Genomic DNA, 6,902 nt, shown 5'->3' on the forward strand with positions numbered 1-6,902 from the left:
ATGAAAGGAAAAGAGCTCATTCCGAGAGAATGAAAACAATTTGGGCAGAGAGAAAGTCTAAGAGAAAATAACTGAATGCCCCGTGATTGTACTTCGCGTGGTAGGGCCCAAACGTGAATAATATATATATATATATATATATATATATATATATATATATATATATATATATATATATATATAATGGGCGGGGGCACTACGAATGTAGTGCGGGGCAATACGTTGAGAATGTGGGTTTAGCGGGGAGCGTGCCGGAGATGAACCCCTGCAGTCGCACTATTCTCTGTGTCCTCGGTGGCTCAGATGGATCGTACTCGCTTCGGCGGTACATATACTAAAATTGGAACGATACAGAGAAGATTAGCAACCGCCGGCACGGTAGCTCAGCGTGTTCGGTCAGAGGGTTTAACTGCCCTCTGTAATAAAAAACTGAGTTAATCCATTAAAAATGAACTTAAACGGATGTCTTACGATGTCCGCCCCCAGCAGATGCAACGAACAAAAGCGAACAAGATGAAAAGCCGGCACGATAGCTCAGCGTGTTCGGTCAGAGGGTTTTGCTATCCTCTCTAATAAAAAAAAACTGAGTAAACAGATCAACGAACAACCTGAACGAGTGTCATCGGATGTCCGCCACCAACAAATTCAACGAACAATATAGAACAAAATGAGATTGGAAAAAAAAGATGGATAGAGCGTCTGCCATGTAAGCAGGATATCCTGGGTACGAGTCCCGGTCGGAGTTAACATTTTCATCTGTCCCCGTTGATGTATGTCAACGCCTGTAAGCAGCTAAGGGTGTTCATTTCATTGTAATTTCATACACCTTTTAGTTTCTAGGTTCATTTCGAAATTCACTGCGAGTTTCTGCCTTCATTCAGGTTCGAGCTGTAGTCTTGCGAAAACGCGATCGAGGTTTTGATACGCACTGTACTTCTGCTTGCGACTACAGCAGAGGCGCGTGCACGCGACTACACCTAAGTTTGGCCGAGAGGAGGAGGTTCAATGGGGGCGCTACGCCGTGGGCTGCGCTGTCAGCGCGTCGCGGCAGAGGCAGCTTTGCAGATGCGGGACACTGCTGGCGCAGAGTCCGCCGTCTGCATCCATTACGACTGCCAGGCGCTCCAAATTAGCTTAGGGCGCCAGTCGGCCACCGTAAACAGAGTTACATGCGGCAACCCGGGCTGCGAGTGGAGCTGTCCGCGCCGGGGGCTCAGCGAAGCGGCAGCCACGCCAGGGTGAACACCGAATACTCACAGCCGGGACGGTGGCCTGTCCACCGTCAGCGCCACTTACGCATGGTTCCATGCTTTCCTGCAGCTCGCTACTAAGTGTCTTAACAGCACGAGAAAGTCCGTTTTCAATTTTTTGTTCCGCCTTCAGCCATGTTACACCTTATCTTCTGCTAATCTCATCGTCACTTAACAATTACTGCACTAAACATGTCCCATTTCACCTGCCCCGTAATTTATTTCAGATTACTGCACTTTCCCGCTCCAAATTAACCATTAATGGATGCTGCCTTGCATCTCTCTCTATCACGACGGTTTTGTCTACTGAGGTGACAAAAGTAAAGAGATGGAGATATGCACATATGCAGGCTGCGGCGGCGCGGTTCCTTCCGTCCCTTTCTACACCTACATCTACAAGTATACACCGCAAACCACCCAACGGTGTGTGGCGGAGGGCACTTTATGTACCAATGTCATTACCTCCCTTTCCTGTTCCACTCGCTTATGGTTCGCGGGAAGAACGACTGCCGCAAAGTCTCCGTGCGCGCTCCAATCTCTCTAATTTTACATTCGTGATCATCTACTCGGGAGGTATAAGTAGGGAGAAGCAATATATTCAATACCTCATCCAGAAACGCACCCTCTCGAAACCTGGACAGCAAGCTACACCGCGATGCAGAGTGCCTCTCTTGAACAGTATGCCACTTGAGTTTGCTTAACATCTCCGTAACGCTATCACGGTTCCAAACAACCCCGCGACGAAACGCACCGCTCTTTTTTCCATCTTCTCTATATCCTCTGTCAAGCCGACCTGGTACGGATCCCACGCTGATGAGCAACACTCAAGTATAGGTCTAACGAGTGTCTTGTAAGCCACCTCCTTTGTTGATGGACTACATTTTCTAAGGACTCTCCCAATGAATCTCAACCTGGCACCCGCCTTACCAACAATCAATTTTATATGATCATTCAAATCGTTCCCTGCGCATACTCCCAGATATTTTACAGAAGTAACTGCTACCAGTGTTTGTTCCGCTATCATATAATCATACAATCAAGAATCATTGTTTCTATTATTCGCAATACATTACATTTGTCTGTGTTAAGGGTCAGTTGCCACTCCCTGCTTCGAGCGCCTATCCGCTGCAGATCTTCCTGCATTTCGCTGCAATTTTCTAATGCTGAAACTTCTCTGTATACTACAGCATCATCCGCGAAAAGCCGCATGGAACTTCCGACACTATCTACTAGGTTATTTATATATATATTGTGAAAAGCAATGGTCCCATACCACTCCTTTGTGGTACGCCAAAGGTTACTTTAACGTCTGTAGACCTCTCTCCACTGAGAACAACATGCTATGTTCTGTTTGCTAAGAACTCTTCAATCCAGCTACACATCTGGTCTGATATTCCGTAGGCGCTTACTTTGTTTATCGGGCGACAGTGCGGAACTGCATCGAAGGCCTTCCGGAAGTCAAGGAAAATGGCATCTACCTGGGAGCCTGTATCTAATATTTTCTGGGTCTCATGAACAAATAAAGCGAGTTGGGTCTCACACGATCGCTGTTTCCGGAATCCATGTTTATTCCTACAGAGTACATTCTGGGTTTCCAGAAATGACATGATACGCGAGCAAAACACATGCTCTAAAATTCTACAACAGATCGATTTCAGAGATATGGGCCTATAGTTTTGCACATCTGCTCGACGACCCTTCTTGAAAAATGGGACTACCTGTGCTCTTTTCCAATCATTTGGAACCTTCCGTTCCTCTAGAGACTTGTGGTACACGGCTGTTAGAAGGGGGCAAGTTCTTTCGCGTACTCTGTGTAGAATCGAATTGGTATCCCGTCAGGTCCAGTGGACTTTCCTCTGTTGAGTGATTTCAGTTACTTTTCTATTCCTTGGACAATTATTTCGATATCAGCCACTTTTTAGTTCGTGCGAGGATCTAGAGAAGGAACTGTAGTGCGGTCTTTCTCTGTGAAACAGCTTTGGAAAAAGGTGTTCAATATTTCAGCCTAACGCGTGTCATCCTCTGTTTCCATGCCATCATCATTCCAGAGTGTCTGGATATGCTGTTTCGATCCACTTACTGATTTAACGGAAGACCAGAACTTCCCAGGATTTTCTGTCAAGTCGGTGCATAGAATTTTACTTTCGAATTCACTGAACGCTTCACGCATAGCCCTCCTTACACTAACTTTGACATCGTTTAGCTTCTGTTTGTCTGAGAGGTTTTGGCTGCGTTTTAACTTGAAGTGAAGCTCTCTTTGCATTTGCAGTAGTTTCCTAACTTTGTTGTTGATCCACGGTGGGTTTTTCCCGTCCCTCACAGTTTTACTCGGCACATACCTGTCTAAAACGCATTTTACGATTGCCTTGAACTTTTTCCATAAACACTCAACATTGTCAGTGTCGGAACTGAAATTTTCGTTTTGATCTAATAGGTAGTCTGAAATCTGCCGCCTATTACTCTTGCTAAACAGATAAACCTTCTTCCCTTTTTTTATATTCCTATTTATTTCGATATTCAGTGATACTGCAACGGCCTTATGATCACTGATTCCCTGTTCTGTACATACAGAGTCGAAAAGTTTGGGTCTTTTTTTTATCATTTGGTCCAAGATGTTATCTCCACGAGTCGGTTCTCTGTTTAATTGTTCGAGATAATTTTCGGATAGTGCACTCAGTATAATATCACTCGATGCTCTGTCCCTACCATCCGTCCTAAACATCTGAGTGTCCCAGTCTATATCTGGTAAATTGAAATCTCCACGTAAGACTATAACATGCTGAGGGAATTTATGTGAAATGTATTCCAGATTTCTAAACACCGTCTGTGCCTTTGTAAAAATTTCGGCAGAACTTATCTCTGGCTTCAGCCAGCTTTCCGTACCTACAACGATTTCAGCTTAGGTGCTTTCTATCAGCGCTTTAAGTTCCGGTACTTTACGAACGCAGCTTCGACAGTTTAAAATTACAATACCGAGTGCTGCTTGGTTCCCAAATGTCCTGACTTTGCCCCACACCCTTTGAGGCTGTTGCCCTTTCTGTACTTGCCCGAGGCCACCTAACCTAAAAAACCGCCCAGTCCACGTCACACAACCCCTGCTACCCGTGTAGCCGCTTGCTGCGTTTAGTGGACTCCTGACCTGTCCTGCGGAACCCGAAACCCCACCGCCCTATGGCGCAAGTCGAGGAATCTGCAGCCCACACGGTCGGAGAACCGTCTCAGTCTCTGATTCAGACCCTCCACTCGGCTCTGTACCAAAGGTCCGCAGTCAGTCCTGTCGACGATGCTGCAGATGGTGAGCTCTGCTTTCATCCCGCTAGCGAGACTGGCAGTCTTCACCAAATCAGATAGCGGCCTGAAGCCAGAGAGGATTTCCTCCAATCCATAGCGACACACATCATTGGTGCCGACATGAGCGACCACCTGCAGATGGGTGCACCCTGTACCCTTCATGGCATCCGGAAGGACCCTTTCCACATCTGGAATGACTCCCCCCGGTATGCACACGGAGTGTACATTGCTTTTCTTCCCCTGCCTTGGAGCCATATCCCTAAGGGGTCCCATTACGCGCCTGACGTTGGAGCTCCCAACTACCAGTAAGCCCACCCTCTGCGACTGCCCAGATCTTGCAGCCTGAGGGGCAACCTCTGGAACAGGACAAGCAAACATATCCGGCCGAAGATCAGTATCAGCCAGAGACAGAGCCTGAAACCGGTTCGTCAGACAAACAGGAGAGGCCTTCCGTTCAGCTCTCTGGAATGTCTTTCGCCCCCTGCCACTCCTCGAGACGACCTCCCACTCTACCATGGGTGAGGGGTTAGCCTCAATGTGGGCAGTATCCCGGGCAGCCACAGTCGTAGCCCGATCAGGGGATACATGGGACAAGCTGGCCGTCCCCGACAAACCCCAGTCGGGAACCCCACAGTCATGCCCATTGGCAACAGCCTCAAAGCTGTGTGACCGAAGCCAACACTGCCTGAAGCTGGGAGTGAAGGGATGCCAACACAGACTGCATCCGAACACAGCTGTCGCAGTCCCTATCCATGCTAAATAATGTTGTGCAAAGAACGTCTGAACTAATCTACAGAGAGTACAAACAATTCGACACAAAATTTAAACGGTTATTAAAATGCAAGACTGCCTAGTAAATGCAGTAATGCTGCTACTTGCGCACTGCTGACACTCTGCTCGGCGGCAGAAGGAGACTACGCGATTTTGCAATATTCAGGTACTAAAACGCGATGCTACAACTCTCAAATACTATAATACGCCCGAAACTTTTGAATTAAACAATGCAAGTAGCCAAAAACACGCAAAGAAATTAAGATTTAAACTATGTAACAAATAAGTGAGCTAAGAGTATACGACTTTACGACGGACCTGCACCTACCTGTGAACATTGTCTCAGCATATCATCAGTAGGGAAGCCAAGCGAAACCTACTGTACTTCGATGTGAACCAGGCTGCAATTAAAGTCACTAATCTACTTTCCGGCAGAAAGTTTTCGCACGAAATGAAAGGTTGGAAATTTTGCCCTTGATTAATATATTCTGAAACTAAGGTGAACAAGTACCACTGCCAAGCCCGTGCTAGCCTTAACACAGTCACTCACAATCCCTTTCACTCACGTTAGCAAGTTTATGGTGTTGCATTTCCCGAAAACGTAATAGCTACAAAAATACGCATTGTTTCTGACTGAGAATGCTCGCCAAATATTACGTCAGCAGTACGTAATGCAGTCACAGTTTTTTAGCCACCGACCTGGTCAGTACGCCACGCGGAATTTATGTCTTTTCTCGTCACTAAATTCGCTTAAAAATTCCGAAATGTCTACACACCCATCGAAATTGTTATGCCGTCACATTACAACACTTTTGATGTATGAAACACTGCTGGATCTGACAACTTATCATTTCCATCGGAACTACCGCTACACACGTCCGAACTGTTTCATGGCTAGGCTCCGACTTCTCTCTAGAATACTCTAAATCTTTTCTACCAGCAGAGAAAGGCGCGGGAAGAATATTGCTTTACCACTGGTCAGTTTACCCAACAGTCAATAGCAAAACAACATTCTCCCGCGTCAGTCCGCGCTTTTCATCAATAACCAATCGCAAAATAGTAAACCTATCGACTGCACTTGTTACCGACGTAATTATCTAATGTGCTAAAGTTTTGTTTATGCATAAAGTTATTTACTATTGTTATTTATACCTGAATTAACTTTCCCTTTACCATAAACTTACTTTAAAAATCTATTCTACAAAAATCCCCTTTGTCCACATCCATACGCCTTCGAAATGTTACCACACTAAATCCCACTACATAACTCGTTAAACAATTATCTTCATATTAACCTTAAACCACACTCACGCATCATTCATACTGCTAAAACACATTTATAACATTTTTCATACACAAAAGACATAATAACACTTTATGAAAATGCTAAAACAGTTTATGAAAAACATTCTATTACTTTGGCGCACTCTAGTGGGCACAATCGAAACCAAACCACAGTCCCCTATCCAATACTGTCCTCTATCGGCTGATACATAAACTACGTGCGCGTCCAGTCTCGCCCACCTGTCACTATCCAGCTCTGAGACACATCTCCCACTTGACGCCTCCAAGGCAGGAACGATATACACT

The 6,902-nt window shown here is 45.7% G+C and overlaps 1 pseudogene; it reads left to right on the forward strand.

The window, feature by feature from the left end:
• Window positions 1-310: 310 nt before the first annotated feature.
• LOC124596759 lies at window positions 311-366 on the forward strand (annotated as a pseudogene).
• Window positions 367-6,902: the final 6,536 nt, after the last annotated feature.

The sequence above is a fragment of the Schistocerca americana genome, chromosome 2 (assembly GCF_021461395.2).
Source record: "Schistocerca americana isolate TAMUIC-IGC-003095 chromosome 2, iqSchAmer2.1, whole genome shotgun sequence".
Taxonomy (NCBI): Eukaryota; Metazoa; Arthropoda; class Insecta; order Orthoptera; family Acrididae; genus Schistocerca; species Schistocerca americana.